The sequence below is a fragment of the Pan paniscus genome, chromosome 1 (genome assembly GCF_029289425.2).
Source record: "Pan paniscus chromosome 1, NHGRI_mPanPan1-v2.0_pri, whole genome shotgun sequence".
NCBI classification, from domain to species: Eukaryota; Metazoa; Chordata; class Mammalia; order Primates; family Hominidae; genus Pan; species Pan paniscus.
This window is the reverse complement of record NC_073249.2, coordinates 124,170,068-124,189,805: the sequence shown is the minus strand read 5'-3', so window position 1 is coordinate 124,189,805 and position 19,738 is coordinate 124,170,068. Positions and strand designations below refer to the sequence as shown.

Below are 19,738 nucleotides of genomic sequence, written 5' to 3'. Positions count from 1 at the left end.
GGCTGCTAAATGTGCCCGGGCCACAATTCCAGAAGAGGGAGTTCCAGGACAATCCTTTGTATGTATCATGCAAGGGTCATAGGAGCCCTATGCACATTTTCTCACAAGATTACAAGAGGCAGTGAAGCTTCAGATTCCTCATACCATTCATGCAGAAATGCTAACCTTAACTTTAGCTGTTGAGAATGCAAACGTGGATTGTAAATGTGCACTGGCACCAATGAGGTGTACAAAAAACTTAGAAAATTTTCTCAGAGCTTGTCAGGATGTAGGAACTGAGCTTCATCACTCTGCAATGTTAGTGCAAGCAATGACTAATTTAGCAGTTGACAAATCTAAAAAGAGCCAAGGGTCAAATTCTAAAATGGGAAAATGTTATAACTGGGGAAAAACTGGACATTTAAAAAGGAATGCCACCAGATCTGAGGACAGCAAGGATTTTATAATGTAGTTCCTCCACCCCGCAGCAGAAAAAAATGCCAGGACTCTGTCCTCGCTGTAACAAACGAAATCACTGGGCTAATCAATGCTGCTCAAAATTTCATCAAAATAGCACCCCCCTGTCGGGAAATGAGAAGGGGGCCTGGACTCAGGCCCCACAAACAATGAGGGCATTCCCAGTCCAGGCCACAACCCTGTTTCAGGATTGGGTCCCAGGAGAAACATTGATTCCCTCACCCCAGGAACACCAGGAAGTGCAAGACTAGATCTCCTAATCAGAGAAAGAATTACATTAGTTGGAGGAGACAAACCTACCAAAGTTCCCACTGGCATTTGCGGACCTTTACCAGCAGGACTAATTTCAGGCAAAAGCCCCTTAACTTGCAAGACATTACTGTAGTCCCAGTAGTAGCTGACTCTGATTATGAAGGAGAAATTCATGTAGCTTTAATGTCACAAAATCTTTAGGTTTTTGGACTGGAAGAATATATTGCTCAACTATTGCTTATTCCCTGCAAATTACACCCTTCTCCATGAAAGGAGAAATGAGGAAATAAAGAGTTTGGAGCACAACTACATGAGAAATCTATATATCCCAACTCATAGCCTCTAATAGACCCATCTGTGTAGTATGAATTAAAGGATGTGAAGAAATAGGAATGCTTTTACACTGTTGGTGGGACTGTAAACTAGTTCAACCATTGTGGAAGTTAGTGTGGTGATTCCTCAGGGATCTTGAACTAGAAATACCATTTGACCCAGCAATCCCATTACTGGGTATATACCCAAAGGATTATAAATCATGCTGCTATAAAGACACATGCACACGTATGTTTATTGCGGCACTATTCATGATAGCAAAGACTTGGAACCAAGCCAAATGTCCAGCAATGATAGACTGGATTAAGAAAATGTGGAACATATACATCATGGAATACTATGCAGCCATAAAAAAGGATGAGTTCATGTCCTTTGTAGGGATATGGATGAAGCTGGAAACCATCATTCTCAGAAAACTGTCACAAGGACAGAAAACCAAACACTGCATGTTCTCACTCATAGGTGGGAATTGAACAATGAGAACACATGGACAGAGGAAGGGGAACATCACACACCGGGGCTTGTGGTGGGGTGGGGGGAGGGGGGAGGGATAGCATTAGGAGATATACCTGATGTTAAATGATGAGTTGATGGGTGCAGCACACCAACATGGCACATGTATATATATGTAACTAACCTGCATGTTGTGCACATGTACCCTAAAACTTAAAGTATAATAAAAAAAAATCTGTAGTTTAATAGCATTGTGCCTATGGTAGTTTCTCAGAGGTAAGTGCATTGGTTATGTAAGATGTTAACATAGGGAAACTGAATGAAGGGTATATGGAAACTCTCTGTACGATTTTTTTCAAATCTTCCTAACACGATCTTAAAATAAAAATTAAAAAAAGAATTAAAGGAAAGAAATTTTATGGGCTTATGGACACAGGAGCTGATGTGTCAGTAATATCCTGTAAGGACTGGTCCCCCAGCATAGTCTCTCAGACTAACCTCCACATCCTTAGTGGGAGTAGGAGCAGTTCAAAGTGTTCAATAGAGTGCTGAGATTTTACCTTGTCTTGGTCCGGATGGATAATCATGTACTTTCTAGCCTTATGTTGCAAATATAAGTACAGCATGGGATATGAGACTTACAAATAAAAACTTTGATAACCCAGGATTTAAAATGTTGAAGACATGGGATATTAGAGTGGAAAAGGTTTAGGGAAATTCCTACAAGGAAACTCTAACCTGGTATCAATACCTGGAAAGACAGGTTAAACCATGCAAGGAGATTCTTCATTAAATTCCCCATGGCAATTGAGCAAAGAGGCCAAAGCAGAGTTACAGCTTATAGAGCAGATGTTTCAATAACGACATTCCTCATGGCTACAGCCACACCAACCTTTGCTTTAGTTTGTTCTTCCTACCCCCCGCTCTCCAACAGGACTTCTAGGCCAATGCTTAGACAAATCTGTAACAGTAATAGAGTGGCTCTTTCTACCTAATCAAACAGTCAAAACCTTGCAAGTCTATCTTTCTTTAATTACACAAATTGTGACAATAGATAAGCATAGGTCAAAGATGCTTATGGGATAGGATCCAGACAAAATTATTGTTCCCTTAGACACTTAGCAACAGGCCACAGCTTGGGAAATGTCAATTGCATGGCAAATCACTTTTGCAAACTTCTTGGGAATAATAGACAACCACTAACCCTCAGACAAAATTTTGCAGTTTTATAAAGTCCATTCTTTAATTCTTCCTGTGATTACTCATCACAAGCCTATTTCAGGTGGCCAGACTTATTTTACTGATGGCTCTTCCAAAGGTCATGCAGTTATTTATGGACCTAAACATACTCAAACAATAATGACTTCTGGGGTTTCAGCTCAGAGTTAATTGTAGTCATTCAGGTTTTACAGCTCATAGCTTTAGATCCTATCAACATTGTCTGTGATTCAGATGATTTTTTTTAAATGTAGCCAGTCACATAGAAACTGCTACAATTAAATGTACCCTAGAAACAGAACTGCTTGTTTCTAAGACTTCAACAAGCTATTCCCTCTTACATAGCTCCTTTTCATATTTCTCATATTCACTCTCACACACAACTTCCTGGACCACTATCTCTAGGTAATAAAGCAGATAAATTGATTGGATCTGTGTTTCAGCAAGCTCAAGCCTCTCATGCGCTACTGCACCAAAATATTTCTGCTCTTACTCGCATGTTTCACTTGTTTTGCAGCCAAGCTAGGTCTATAATACAAGCCTCTCCTACTTGCCAGCAAGTCCCTGGAGCCACACCTGTAGAAGGCTGTAACCCACAAGATTTGGCTCCAAATGAAATCTGGAAAATGGATATTACACATATCGCAGCCTTTGGCAAGCTTAGCTATGTTCATGTGACTATGGACAGTTATTCTCATATGCTGCATGATACATGCCAAACAGCTGAGACAGCTGGTCATGTACAGCAACATCGTCTGTCATCATTTGCTCACATGGGGATTCCTAAACAATTAAAAACTGACAATGGACCTGCTTATACTAGTTAGTTTTTTCAAAATTTCTTACAGCTTTGGGCTATAACCCATAAAACAGGAATTCCTTATAATCCTAGAGGACAAGGCATTATAGAGCGGGCACATCAAACATTAAAACGTATGTTGAATAAACAGAAAGGAGGAATAGGAGACCATTTACCACCTCAAACAAAACTATATTTAGCCTTATTTACTTTAATTTTTTTGACTCCTGATACGGATGGTAAGACTCCAGCAGAAAGACATTGGAAAGTGTTAGAGGAAAAGAAAAATGTTTATCCAAAAATGTATGGAAATCCCCAGAAGAAGGATAATGGAAAGGTCCGGTGGATTTATTAACGTGGGGATGAGGGTATGCTTGTTTTTACAGGAGATGGACAAACTGTGTGGGTGCCCTCAAGGTTCATGCGACCATGGGAGACTGGAGGAACCCTGGGTGGCCAACCATGGGCCTAGTCCCTCTTGTACAAGCCATGAGCCAGCTGAGCCTGAGTGCAAAGACAGAGAGAAGGCCAATTGGAGTCACGATGACATCAATCACCATAAGCTGGGGGCAACTCAAGAAAACCAACAGAAAGCTGAGAAACTACTGGAGCAACAAGGCCAAGCAAAAACCCCTGATTCCATGTTCTTGGCCATGTTAGCCACAATGTCCTGTGCAGTATGTTTTCCCTGTGCAGAGGCAAAAGCATATTGGGCATATGTTCTCAATCCCCCAGTAGTATGAACTGTACTTTGGAGTGACACTCCCCCGAGATCTATCATGATCAGGGAGCGTGGACTCCAGGACCCCTAACTCCCCCTGACACAGAACAGTTAGACTCTCAGAACAATGTCATTAATTATACCGCCCCACAAGAAGGACTTCCCTTGACACTACAAAGATGTCACTCAACCATAGCTGTCTTTATAATTCAAGCTCAAGAATGGTTGAGTCGCTATGGAAAAGTCATGTACCTATTAAGTCTTGGTTGTATTAATGTGATTGGTATGCTAACCAACCATTCCCAGTCCAATCGCCCCAATTGTGCTGACTACATGGAATGGATTCCCTTCGATAGTTTCTACCCTGCTCCATGGAACCAGTGTCTTGGCCCACTGGCTAGAAAACAATCTATGTTAACTGGAGACATTGTGGATTGGCGACCTAAAGGTCAACTATATGGAAAAGATGAAAATCAGAAATCATGGCACAAACTTCACTGGCATTAGTGGCAAACTTTTAATGCTGCTTCTTTATACTACACCGGGATCCAATCCCAGTCTGCTGCCCAGATTGCTTGGCAAAAGCAGGCTTTAGCCCACCTCTTCCTCAGTGGCATTATCTAGGGAAGAAAGGACCAGTCCAAGAGACACTATGGAAGGCAGCACTCCCATTTATGAATGGCAGCATCTAGGTTGGGATACTATGCAATAATAGCAATAGTAAGCAACACAGTCTTAACCTTACATTTGTAAAGAATATCACCACTCAATTTATGATTTTTGTTTTTAATCCTTATGTCTTTTTGGCAGATAAGAAGGACCAGCTCCAGGTAAACAATACCCAATTGAACTGTAAATCTTGCCAGTTATATCACTGCATTAATCATAGCACATTGCAGACACATAATATCTCTACTTAATAATTTTGGGTTGCATCCCTGGGCTATGGATTCCAATTAATCTGTCCAAGCCTTAGGCTGCCACCCCTGCTTTGCACTTCGTGAAACTACTTCTAACTCAGCCTTCTCATCATGCCCGTAGAGCCTTAGGCATGATAATATTTGCTGTTGTTTCCTTGGTCACACTAATAACTTCTGTTGTGATGTCCTCTGTAGCTTTGCATAGTTCTGTTCAAACGGCTCAGTACATAGAGAACTGGACACATACAGCCAACCAAGTGTGGCTACTTCAGAATAAAATTAACACTGAGTTACAAACTGAAGTGGCTGTGTTGAAATCCACAGTTCTAGGGTTAGAAGAACAAGTATAAATCTTACAATTGCAACAGCAACTGTGCTGTTATTTTAATCACACTCATATTTGTGTAACCAACTTAGAATATAACCAAAGTGAGTATCCATGGGACCTTGTGAAAGCCCATTTGCAGGGAGCTTTCACACCCAACATCACCTTTGATACTGGCAAATTACAAAACAGAATTCCTTATTTAAGTAAGCAAACTCAAGAGTTTCAGCCTTCTTTAGAAGACTGGATAGAATTCCAGCAAGGCCTGAAGAACCTTAATCCTTGGACCTACATAAAGCACCACATTAACATCTCATATGCAGTTCTTGGAATAATGTTATTTTGTCTCTGTTTTCTGTTTGTAGTCTGTAAAATCAGATGGACTGCCAATCAGAAAATGAGAGCTGTCCAGCCTGGCCTTACATTCATTCAATTAATACATAAACAGAAAGGGGGAAATGTAAGGATCCAAAGGCATATGGGTCATGACTAACTCATCATTCCACTGGAGGCAATATGATCAAACAGCAAAATGTTTATCATTAATGCAGGGTGTAGGCAAACTCATGACTATTCCTGCCGCCAGAACGTATGCTGAGTGCAATCACTCCCTGGAGCCATGTTCCTTGAGGTTATCTACTGGAACATCTGGAGACTACTGTTCAGAAAATGCAGCCATGCAAGCCCGCACTGAATCAAGCAGCTGTCTGACAACCACCCCCTTCTCCCCTTCTCCTTTACTCAATAAACACGAAGGGAGCAAAAAGCTCAGGGCCCTTGTTCACTAGAAGCAAGGAGCCCCCTGACCTCTTCTTCCAAATATACTATTTTATCTTTATCTTTATTCCCACATTCGTCCCTCTTTGTTCAGTGCAACAGGGATTGGGGCTGCATCATATCTCTTTAATATACTGATTGCTTTTCTTTTGGATATATACCAGCAGTGGGATTGGTGGATTATAAGGTAATTCTATTTTTAGCTTTTTGAGGAATCTCTTTACTGTTCTCTATAGTAAGATACATTCCTACCAACAGTATATAAGGGTTCCTCATTCTCCACATCTTCACCAGCATCTGTTATTACCTGTCCCTCAGATAAAATCCAGTTTAACTGGGGTGAGATGATATCTTACTGTAGTTTTGATTTGCATTTCTCTGATGATTAGTAATGTTGAGGACTTTTTAATATACTGGTTGGTCACTTGTATATCTTCCCTTAATAAATGTTTATTCAAACCCACTTCAAATTATACTACAAAGCTATATGAGTCATAACAGCATGGTAGCATAAAAATAGACACATGAACAGAATAGAGAACCCAGAATTATATGCATTTACAGTTAACTTATTTTGTGACAAAAGTGCCAAGAAGGCCAGGTGCAGTGGCTGACACCTGTAATCACAGCACTTTGGAAGGCCAACGTGGGCAGATCACAAGTTTAGGAGTTTGAGGCCAGCCTGACCAACATGGTGAAACCCTGTTTCTACTAAAAAAATACAAAAATGCTGGGCATTGTGGTACGTGCCTATAATCCCAGCTACTCAGGAGGCTGAGGCAGGAGAATAGATTGAACCCGGGAGGTGAAGGTTGCAGTGAGCTGAGATTGGACCATTGCACTCCAGTCTGGGTGACAGAGTGAGACGCTGTCAAAAAAAAAAAAAAGTCCAAGAAAATACACTGGGGAAAGGACAGTCTCTTCAAATTTTTCTGGGATTGCTGACTATCCATATGCATAAGAATGAAACTAGAATCCTATCTCATGCCATATACAAAGGTCAAAGCAAAAGGAATTAAAGAGTTAAATCCAAGGATTGAAACTAAGAAAACACTAGATGAAAACTTTGTAGAAACACTACAGGACATTGGTCTTTGTGAAGATTTCTTGAATAAGATCTCAAAAGCTCATGCAACCAAAGCAAAAATGGACAAATGAAATTACATTAAGTGAAAAAGCTTCTACATAGCATAGGAAAAAAAAAAAGCAAAGAGACAGCTCACAAAATGGAAGAAAATATTTGCAAACCATCCATCTTATAAAGGATTAATAATCAGAATATATAAGAAGTTCAAACAACTGAATGGGAAAAAAAATCCCAATTTAAAAATGGGCAAAATTTTTCTTTTATGGATCATGCTGCTTTTGGAATCATGTTTAATAACTTGATGTCCAGCCTCAGATTTCAAAGATAATCTTCCATCACATTGTTTCTAGACCTGCTGTGGGCCTGAAGGGAACCCAGTGGTCTGAAAGGTGAGTCCCAGGCCAAGTACAATTCACCACAAGCTGACTGAAGAGTCCTTGGGCCTTAGGGGAATATTGGCAGTAGTCTCACAGTACTCTCTGTGGGTCTGTGGCAGCAGTGGCTAAGGGGTTAGGCTCCTCTGCCTTTCAAAAGGGGAGGAAAGTGTGGGAAGGACTCTGTCTTGTGGTTTTAGTGCCAGCTCAGCCATAGTATAATAGAACATCAAGGACCTCTTCAGTACCTTGGGGAGCTCACTGCCCTAAAGGGAAGGACACCGTCTTGGCTGGCTTTACCACCTGGGAAGATTGTAGAGCCCTAGGGCCTTAAATAAACGTAGGCAGTAACCAGAAAGTGGTTACAGCAGGCCTTGGCCAAGGCCTTGGCCAAGACCCAGTGCTGTGCTGGCTTTAGATCTAACGAAGTGAAATTCTAGTGCTGGTGGCCACATGGATGCTTGTGTTACTCTAGCCCCAGCTTCAGGTGGCTCAGAACACAGAGAGAGAGGCTCTGTTTGGGGAAAAGTAAGAGAAGAGAACAAAGGTCTTTGCCTGGTAATCCATATAATTCTTCTGGGTCTTTTTCAAGGCCATCAACGCAGGACTTCTATGAGTTTGCAAGAACCACAGCATTACTAAGCATAAGGTAAACCCTAAAACAGATATAGCTTAGGTTACAACTCTCAAGTCAATCTGAATATCTGAAAAGCCTTCCCAAGAATGACAAATACAGAGAAACCCAGACAGAGAAGAATACAATAAATGTCTAACTCTTCAATGGTAACACAGAGACAAACATCTGTAAGTATCAAGACCATCAAGGGAAACAGGGCTTCACCAAATGGACTAAATGAGGCACCAGGGGGAGAAGCTGAGATATGTAACCTTTCATACAGAGATTTCAAAATAGCTCTTTTGAGGAAATTCAGAGAAATTCAAAATAACACACAGAAAGAATGTAGAATTAAATCAGACAAATTTAACAAGAAATTGAAGTAATTAAAAATAATCAAGTAGATATTCTGTGGCTGAAAAATGCAATTGGGATACTAAAGAATATATCAGTCTTTTAATAGCAGAACTGATCAAGCAGAAGAAAGAATTAGTGAGTTTGAAGACAGGCTATTTGAAAATACAGTATCAGAGGAGATAAAATAAAAAGATTAAAAATGAAGCACATCTACAGCATAGAAAATGCCTTAAAACAGCAAATCTTAGAGTTATTGGTGTTAAAGAGGTGGTAGACAGATAGGGGTAGAAAGTTTATTCAAAGGGATAATAAGAGAGAACTTCCCAAACCTAGAAAAAGATATCAATATTTAAGTACAAATAGGTTGTAGAACACCAAGCAGATTTACCCCAAAGAAGACAATCTCAAGGCATTTGATAATCAAACTCCCAAAGGTCAAAGATTAAAAAAGGATCCAAGAAGCAGCAAGAGAATGGAGATCCAATATTTCTGGCACCAGTTTCTCCATAGAAGAAAACCTAACAGGCCACGAAAGAGTGGCATGACATATTTAAAGTGCTAAAGGAAAAAAAATAAAAGCTTACCCTTGAATAATATATCAGGCAAAAGTATGCTTCAAACATGAAGGAGAAACAAAAGGTGAGAAACATGAAGGAAAAACAAAAGGTGAGAGATTTAATTAACACCAGACCTATTCTACAAGATATTCTCAAGAGAGTACTTCAATCAGAAAGAAAAGGACATTAATGAGCTATAAAGAAATCATCTGAAGCTACAAAACTCACTGCTAATAGTAAGCATGCAGAAAAATACAGAATATTATAACACTGTAATTGTAGTGTGTAAACTACTCTTATCTTAAAAAGAAAGTCTAAAAGATGAACCATTCTAAAATAATAACTACAACAACTTTTCAAGACATAGACCATAAAATAAGATATAAATAGAAACAACAAAAAGTGAAAAAAATGAAGGATAAAATTAAGGCGTAGAGCCTATTAGTTTTCTTCTTGCTTGTTTGTATGTTTGTTAGTATATGCAAAATATTTTCAGTTGTAATCAACTTAAAATATGTGTTATAAGATAGTATTTGCAATCCTCGTTTTAACCTCTAACCAAAAAACATATAGCAGGTACATAAAAAAATAAAAAGCATGAAACTAAATCATATCACCAGAGAAAATCACCTTTACTAAAAGACAGAAAGAAAAGAAAGGAGGAAGAGAAGATCAGAAAATGAATAATAAAATGACAGGAATAAGTTCTTACTTATCAATAAAATGGCGGGAATAAGTTCTTACTTATCAATAATAAAAGTTCTTACTTATTAAGTTTATTATTAATACACTTAATAATAATTTAATAACTTAAATGTAAATGGACTAAACTCACCAATCAAAAGACATAGTGTGACTGAATGGATTAAAAAAAAGACCCAATAATCTGTTGCCTACAATAAATATACTTCATCTATTAAGGCACACATAGACTGAAAATAAGATGAAAAAAGATATTCCATACCAATGTAAACCATAAAAGAGCAGTAATAGTTACACTTATGTCAGAGAAAGTGGATTTCAAGGCAAAAAGTAAAAGAAAAGGAAAAGAAGGTCACTGTATGATGTAGTTTGGATGTGTGTCCCCACTCAAATCTCATATTGAAATGTAATGCCTAATATTGGAGGTGGGGCCTGGTGGGAGGTGAGTGGATCACGGGGGCAGATTTCTCATGAATGGTTTAGCACCATTTCTCTCGGTACTCTCTTGGCAATAGAGAGTGAGTTCTCTTGAGATCTGGTCATTTCAAAGTGTGTAGCATGAGACGTCTCCCCTTGCTCTCTTGCACCTGCTCTGGCCATGTGACATGCCTGCTTCCTCTTTGCATTTGCCATGATTGTAAGTTTCTTAAGGCCTCTCCAGAAGCCAAGCAGATGTCAGTATCATGCTTCCTATACAGCTTGCAAAGTCGTTAGCCCACTAACCCTCCATTCTGTATAAATTACCCAGTCTCAGGTATTTCTCTATAGCAATGCAAGAATGGCCTAATACAGTATATAATGATAAAGAGGTTAATTAAGCAATAAGATAACAACAATTATAAATATATATGCACCCAACACTGGAGCACCCAGATATATAAAGCAAATATTATCAGAGCTGAAGAGAGAGATAGGCCCCAATATCATGATAGCTGGAGACTTCAACACCCCACTTTCTACAACGGACATACTTTCCAACAGAAAATCAACAAAAAAAATCGGATTTAATCTTCACTATAGACCAAATAAACCTGATATTTACAAAACATTTCATCCAATGGCTGCAGAATACACATTCTTTTCCTCAACATATGGATCATTCTCAAGGATAGACCATATGTTAGGTCACAAAGCAAGTCATAAAACATTCAAAAAATTAAATAATAGTGAACATCTACACTGACCACATTGAAAATCAATAACAAGAAGAATTTTGGAAACTATACAAATACTTAGAAGTTATACAACATGGTTCTGGATGACCAGTGGGTCATTGAAGAAATTAAGAAAGAAATTGAAAAGTTTCTTGAAACAAATGATTATGAAAATGCAACAAACCAAAACCTATGAGATACAGCAAAAATAGTACTAAGAGGAGTTTATACCCACAAGTGCCTACATCAAAAAAGAAAAAAAAAAAACTTCAAAGAAACAATCGACTTATGTGTCTAAAAGAACTAGAAAAGCAAGAGGAAACCAAACCAGAATTAGTAGAAGAAAAGGCATAATTAAGATCAGAGCAAAAATAAACAAAATTGAAGAAAAACAATACAAAAGGTAAATGAAACAAAAAGTTCGTTTATTTGAAAATTTAAACAAAATAGACAAACCTTTAGCCAGACTAAGGAAAAAAATAGAGAAGATTCAAATAAATAAAACCTGAGATGAAAAAGGAGACATCAGACATTACAACCGATACTGCAGAAGTTCAAAGGATCATTAGTGAATACTATGAACAACTACATGCCAATAAATTGGGAAAAAAATTAGAAGAAATGGACAAATTGCTATACACATACAACCTACTAAGATAGAACCAGGAAGAAATCTAAATTCTGAACAGATCGATAACAAGTAACAAGATCAAAGCCATAATACAAAATTTCCCACTAAAGAAAAGCCTGGGTCCCAGTGACTTCACTTCTGAATTCCACCAAATACCTAACTAATAACATCCTACTCAAACTATTCCAAAAAACAAAGGAGAATAGAATACTTTCAAACTCATTCTGTGAGGCCCTGACACCAAAACCAAAAACACATGAAAAAAAAAAGAAAAGAAAACTACAGGCCAATATCCATGATGAATATTGATGCAAAAATCTTCAACAAAATACTAGCAAACCAAATCAAATTAAACAATATATTAAAAATACTATTCATTATGACCAAGTAGAATTTATTTCTGGGATGCAAGGATTCTTCACCATATGCAAATCATCAGTGTGATACATCATATCAACAGAATGAAGGACAAAAACAATATGATCACTTCAATTGATGTTGAAAGAGCATTTAATAAAATTCAACATATTTTTATGATTAAAAACTCTCAAAAAACTGGATATAGAAAAAATATATCTCAGCATAATAAAAGCCACGTATGACAGACCCACAACTAGTATTAAACTGAATGGGGAAAAACTGGAACCCCTTTCTCTAAAATCTGGAACATGACAAGGATTCCAACTTTCACCACTGTTACTTGACATACACTGGAAATACTAGCTAGAGAAATCAGATGAGAGAAATTAATAGAAAGCATTCAAATTGGAAAGGAAGAAGTCAAATTATCCTTGCTTGCAGGGATATATTTGGAAAAACCTTGACTCCATAAAAGAACTGTTAGAACTAATAAACAAATTGAGTAGTTGTGGGATACAAAATCAACATTCCAAAAATCAGTTGCATTTCTATAAGCCAATAGTGAACAATCTTGAAAAGAAATAAAAAAAGCAATCCCATTCACAATAGCCACATATAAAATTAAATACTTAGTAATTAACCAAAAAAGTAAAAGATCCCTATAATAAAAACTATAAAACATTGATGAAAGAAATTGAAAAGGACACCAAAAAATAAAAAGATATTCCATGTTTATGGATTTCAAGAATCAATATTATTAAAATGTTCATGCTATCCAAAGCATTCTACAGATTCAGTGCAGTCCCTATCAAAATGCCAGTGATATTCTTCACAGAAACAGAAAAAAAAATTCTAAAATTTATATGGAAACACTAAAGACCCAAAATAGACAAAAGTCTTCTAAGCACACAGAAAAAGAAAACTATAGGAATCACATTACCTGACTTCAAATTATACTACAGAGCTATAGTAACCAAAACAGTATGGTACTGGCATAAAAACAGACACATAAACCAAAAGAATAGAGAATCCAGAAACAAATCCACACGCCTACAGTTAACTCATCTTCAACAAAGTTTCCAACAATGTACATACAATGGAAAAAATACAGTCTCTTTAATAAATGGTACTGGGAAAACTGAATATTTCTATGTAGAAGAATGAAACTAGAACTCTACCTCTTTCTGTATGCAAAAATCAAATTAAAATGGATAAAAGGCTTAAATCTAAGAACCCAAACTGTATAACTACTATCAGAATACATGGGGGAAACTCTCCAGGACATTGTCCTGGGCAAACATTTCTTGCCCAGTACCTCACAAGCACAGGTAACCAAAGCAAAAATGGACAAATGGGATCACATCAAGTTAAAGAAGACTCTGTACAGCAAGGAGAAACAGTCAACAAAGTGATGAGACAACCCACGGAAGGAGATAAAATATTTGCAAACTACCCATCTCACAAGGGATTAATAAACCAAATATATAAGGAGCTCAAACTCCATACGGAAAATTTAATAGATTTTAAAAATCAGTAAAATATTTAAATATGTATTTCTCAAAAGAAGACATACAAATGACAAACAAGCATATGAAAAGACATACAACATCACTGATCATCAGAGAAATGTAAATCAAAACAATGAGATATCATCTTATTCCAGTTAAAATGGCTTATATCCAAAAGACAGGCAACAAATGCTGGCAAAGATGTGGGGAAAAAGGAACCCTCAAACACTGTTGGTGGGAATGTAAATTAGTACTACCACTATGGAGAACAGTTTGGAGGTTCCTCAAAAAAAAATCTAAAAATAGGACTACCATAGGATCCAGCAATTTCACTGCTTTGCTTACACCAAAAAGAAAGGAAACCAGTATCTTGAACAGACATCTGCACTTCCATGTTTGTTGTAGCACTGTTCACAATAGCTAAGATTTGGAAGCAACCTAGGTGTCCATCACAGATAAAGGGATAAAGAAATTGTAGTACTTATACACAATGGAATACTGTTCAGCCATAAAAATGATTGAAATCCCGTCATTTGCAACAAGATGATTGGAACTGGAGGTCATTATGCTAAGTAAAATAAGCCAGGCACAGAAAGACAAACATTGCATGTTATCACTTATTTGTGGGATCTAAAATTCAAAACAATTGAACTTATAGAGAGTATAAAGATGGTTATCAGAGACTAGGAAGAATAGTGAGGTGATGATGGGGAGGTGGAGATGGTAACAGATAGAAAAAAAAAATAGTTAAAAAGAATGAATAAGACCTAGTATTTAATATCACATTAGGGTGACCATAGTCAACAATAATTTAATTATTGGTTTTAAAATAAGTAAAAGAGTATAATTGGATTATTTGTAACACAAAAGATAAATGCTTGGAGGGGATGGATACCCCCTTTTTACATGATGTGATTATTATGCATTGTATGCTTGTAATCAAAGCTTTCAGGTATTTCATAGATATAGAAGCCTACTATATACCCACCAAAATTAAAATTTTAAAAAATGAAAACATAAATATAAAGATAAGTTCCTTTCTTTTTTCTTAAGTTTTACAGTTTTACATTTCATATTTTAGTCAATCATCCAGGAGGAGTTAATTTTGTATAAGATATGAGATGTAGCACAAGTTTTATTTATTTATTTGCAATTGTTTCAGCATCATATGCTGAAAAGGCTATCTTCCTCCATTGGATTACTTTTGTGCCTTTATCAGAAATTTATTGGGCAAATTTGTGTCTATTTCTGAGTTCTCTATTCTTTTCCATTGATCTATTTGTCTAGTCTCCCAATACCACACACAGTGTTGATTACTATAGTGAAAAATGTCTTGCAATCAGAAAGAGCAGTTGTCCCACTTTATTCTTATTTTTTTCAAAATTATTTTAGCTATTCTAGTGGCTTTGGCTTTCAATACACATTTTAGAGTGATCTTGTACACACCTGCAAAAAATCTTGCTTGGATTTTTACAGGAACTCAATTAAACTTATATATCAATTTTTGAGAATTGAGAACTTTATTGATACTTCAATACATGACTACAGTATTTCTCTTCATTTTTATAAATAACCTTTGATTTTTTTCATCAGTGTTGTGTAGTTTTCAGCTTACAAGTCCTGTACAGGTTTTGTTATGTTTACACATGAATATTTTATTTTTAGCAGTTATAAATGGTACTGTATTTTCAATTCTGATGTCTATGTGTTTATTGCTAGTATACAGCAATAGATTGCTGTTATGTTAATCTTGCATCCTTCAACCATGTTGAATGCATTTATTAGTTTGACATTTTTTACTTTTTATTTTTGTAGATGCCTTTGGAATTTCTACACAGACAACCATCTTATCTGCAAATAGGAATGGTTTTATTTCTCCCTTTACAATCTCTGTATTTTTGTACCTCTGTATTCTCTCTTCTTGTAAGGACTCCAGCCATATTGGATAAGAGTCCACCTTAATCATGTATAAACTCAACTTAACTTGAATTCATCTGCAAAGACAATATTTCCAAATAAAAGCACATTCTGAGGTTCCAAGTGGACATAACTATTTGGGAGACACTATTTGTTCTGTAACACTTGGGTTTTCTTTCTGCCTCATATATTCCAAATTTGGAGTTGAAGAAGCTGGCAACCCAGAAATGCCAACAGACATGGACATAAAAAGTCCAAAGAAAAGTTTATTCGCTCTACGTACAGGGCCAGAAAAGGAGGAGCCTAGCAAGGCCAAAAATTTTTACATAGTAACTGCACTACTCCAACTGAAAACAGGTGGTGTCACCTTATTGACATCAAGAAAGACTCAGTGAGGATCACACACTTCCATCCTTGTGAGGCTGTAACAAAGCTCCCTACATCCCTGCAAGGATGATAGCAGACATAGCCACTGAAGATGCTGGGACTTTCATTTCCACTGTTGGCAGTGAGCTCTTCCCTGTGTTATCAATAGAAACCAATGGGAAGCCTAAACTTCTGCCCCTAATTGGCAGGAAAGTAACAAGGCATCCCCTTGTCTCTACTGGAGTGGTGGCAGAGGCCCATTAGGAAGTCAGGACTTTTACCCTTGCCCAGGAGTAATCAGGTCACTCCCACTGTGGTATTAATGGAGACTTGGTGGGGGAAGCCAAACCCCATCCCTGTAGTAAGGCCCCGCACTTGACTGATCTGCCTTTTTCTTTTGACTTTTCAGAAGAGTTTTAAAAGACTTTCTTGTTTATCTAACTTCCTCTCCAACACGTTCAATAAATCTTTAAAGGGGATTTAGTAAAAAATAAAATGTAGTGAATTGAATGTAACATCCTTTCTAGATCAGCACAGGTGGTTGTGTGGGGCATGGTTCCAGTCCAAGGGCACAATCCTCAGAGCCCTTGAAGCTCAGTGTTTCAGAGTCTAGGAGCAGTCAGTTTATATACTATGCTGTTGTCTGTGTTCTTATGTTCTTGGACAGCCCAGCCCTCCAGGATGATGGTAAGGACAGAGAGAGTAGTCTGAGAAGTTGTCTCTACATTCTTCAAACCCTTACACAGGAACCCAGGAGAGTGAGCATCTCTCTGCTTTATTTCAGGGCTGAGCTCCAGATTTCAGAGGTTTCTTTATAAACATCAGTAATTTTTTGAGTTTGACAAGATCACAGCGGTGCCATGAAGCCATCTGAAGCATCGAGGCTCAGGTTACCTCTTTGGCATGTAAGTCAGATGTTCTTCATGATGTTGTTCTTTGCCTCTGACACAAATTCTTTCCACATTCCTCTTCAGATATTCAATGTGGAGCTATCTCAACCAGGGATGAGCCATCCTCAAATTATTAATGACTTCATTTGCAAAATATGTTTTCTTTATGATGCCATTGTATAAGATCAAACCAGAGAGGAGATCCTAAATACAGGCGAGCTTTGATAAAGATTTTACTTTGACAGCATCTTCACTTGGTTCGTGACTGCCTTCGCTATTCTGGTTGAAAGAGTGTAAGCCATCCCATAATGTAGCCTGTTTTACCTTTTTTGTTATTTCAATTACTTCTCATGAGATCTGACTCCGTTTCCACAATAACTGGCTGATCTGCCCAATTTCTACTGGATTTATTAATATATCATAATTTCTGCTTTCCTCTTGGAAAACAAATTTCTTCTCTGATCAATATTTCTTAATATTTATCCTCTTTTGCTGCTTTTGTTAAAAATATTTGTCCTCTGTTTTAGGGCTCAAATGCCTACAAGGACCAATGAAACTGGAGCAAACCAAATATAAGCAAAACAACAGCGAGTGCAAGAGGACACAGCAAATTAGAGAATGCATGCCCCTATCTAACAGATGCGGTGGGCACTTTTCATTTTATCAGATTCTCCAAATTTTCAAGAGAAGCCAGAAATTCAGGCTTTTAGAGGTTAGCATCTAATTAAAAAGTTAAAAAAATAAAAGGTGTATGTGACCACACAACATAGGTCTGAGTGCCAGATTTGGCTCTTTGGTCACCAATTAAAGACTTCTATTACACTACAATCTCTTTAATGATTTCTACAAAGGGTTCTAGGGGTTTTCATGCAAATAATTCTCCCGTGGCTCATAGTAATATCCCTTAGCGGCTTTGGAAATCAGAACAATTTAGGCCAACTTATGGTGGAATCATGTCTCATGTAGTTTTTCAGCTCCATCTGGCAAACAGCTCCCCCTGGCTCAAATAATCATTGTCCAGCTGACTGCTGGAAGTAGGGCAGGACTCCCTCAAAGAGTAGGACATGGGATATCTGCCCAAATCACTCTGTCTTGGGAATGAGTCTGTCTATACTGAATAGTTTATTATGCCTCAAGTTGGTATATTGCTGTGCAGCTGCCTCTGCAGTGGCAGCTGAATGCATCTGTCACACAGAATCTGCAGACATTAATACTATTGTTATATTAGGCACTGGGATTTTATTTCCCTCAATACTTTATTTCATTGAACAATATTGAATTTTCTTCTGCCAAAGTTGAGTTGTGAGACTAAATCGTCAGCAGATGTTTTAAATTGTTCTGTTGATGATAGCTTGTTTCTCTTTCTGGTATTGTTTTATCTCTGAAGTACTGCTTTGGGTTTTCAATTTTAGTGGACAGATCTGTGCTTCTCACTGCAGAACTTTAAGCAAGTCTCTAAGGCATGTCTTACTATTTTATTTCTTGTTCTTAATGTGTCAGGCCAGGTTGGGCAGCAGCCTGCAGGAGCTGCAGTCTGTTTAACAGAATGTTTCAGAACTACACTACAGAACTTTTTGGTGTGGTGAGAGGAAGAGGAAAACATTCTCACAGCAATACTCCAAAAAAAAAAAAAAGGAAATTCTACTCAGACTTTTTGTCTGCCAAGATTTTTTCCACTAGATTCATAATGTAATCATTATGTTCCCTTTCTTCATGCACTTTCTCTCTCTCACTGCCATTCAGATGGAAATTTTCTACATAACTTGGGGGTCTCAAAGATCATTTACCCACAGACACCCTCCTGGGCTACTAATGAACGTTAGAGCCACTGAGATAAATTACCTCATGTCCTTCTGAGAGGTGACAACGTGCTAGCAGCCCTCCCTCGCTCTCAGCGCCTCCTCGGCATGGGCGTTCACTCTGGCCATGCTCAAGGAGCTCTTCAGCCCGCCACTGCGCTGAGGGGGCCACTCTCTGGGCAGGCCTAGGTCGGAACCGGCTCCCTCTGCTTGCGGGGAGTTGTGGCGGGAGAGACGCAGGCAGGAACCGGGGCTGCGCGCAGCGCTCGGGCCAGCGCCAGTTCCGGGTGGTCACGGGCTCAGCGGGCCCCGCACTCGGAGCAGCCGGCTGGCGCCAACGGCCCCGGGCAGTGACCGGCTTAGCACCTGGGCCAGCAGCTGTAGAGGGTGCGCCGGGTCACTCAGCACTGCCGGCCCGCCCGCGCAGCGCTTGAATTCTCGCCGGGCCTCAGCCACCCCTCCATGGGGCAGGGCTCAGGACCTGCAGCCCGCCATGCTCGAGCTCCCCCCACCCTTCATGGGCTCCGGCGCTGACCGAGCCTCCCCCATGGGCGCCGCCCCCTGCTCCAGGGCGCCCGGTCCCATGAACTGCCCAAGGCTGAGGAGTGTGGACGCGCGGTGCGGGACTGGCGGGCAGCTCAGCCCCCCCTACAGCATGCAGGATCTACTAGGTGAAGCCAGCTGGGCTCCTGAGTGATGTGGGGACATGGAGAACTTTTATGTCTAGCTAGAGGTTTGTAAACACACCAATCAGTGCTCTGTGTCTAGCTCAGGGATTGCACCAATCAGTACTCTGTGACTAGCTAAAGGTTTGTATACCCACCAATCAGTGCTCTGTGTCTAGCTAATCTAGTGGGGACTTGGAGAACTTTTACGTCTAGCTGGAGGATTGTAAATACACCAATCAGCACTCTGCGTCTAGCTCAGGGATTGTAAACACACCAATCAGCACCCTGTCAAAATGGACCAATCAGCTCTCTGTAAAATGGACCCATCAGCAGGATGTGGGTGGGGCCAGATAAGGGAAAAAAAGCAGGCTGCCCCAGCCAGCAGTGGAGACCTGCTCGGGTACTCTTACACTCTGTGGAAGCTTTGTTCTTTCACTCTTCACAGTAAATCTGCTGCTGTTCACTCTTTTGGTCTGCACCGCCTTTATGAGCTGTAAC

At 38.8% G+C, this 19,738-nt stretch overlaps 1 long non-coding RNA gene across 3 annotated transcripts in view; it reads right to left on the bottom strand.

Moving 5' to 3' along the window:
• The window catches only part of LOC117974857 (uncharacterized), a 109,891-nt gene extending 90,648 nt beyond the window's left edge, over positions 1 to 19,243 (bottom strand). For all 3 annotated transcript variants that reach the window (XR_008626074.2, XR_008626077.2, XR_010110785.1), the window contains exon 1: positions 18,616 to 19,243. This is a non-coding gene — a long non-coding RNA (uncharacterized LOC117974857). The remainder of the gene's footprint in view (positions 1 to 18,615) is intronic.
• Between the last annotated feature and the right edge of the window lie 495 nt (positions 19,244 to 19,738).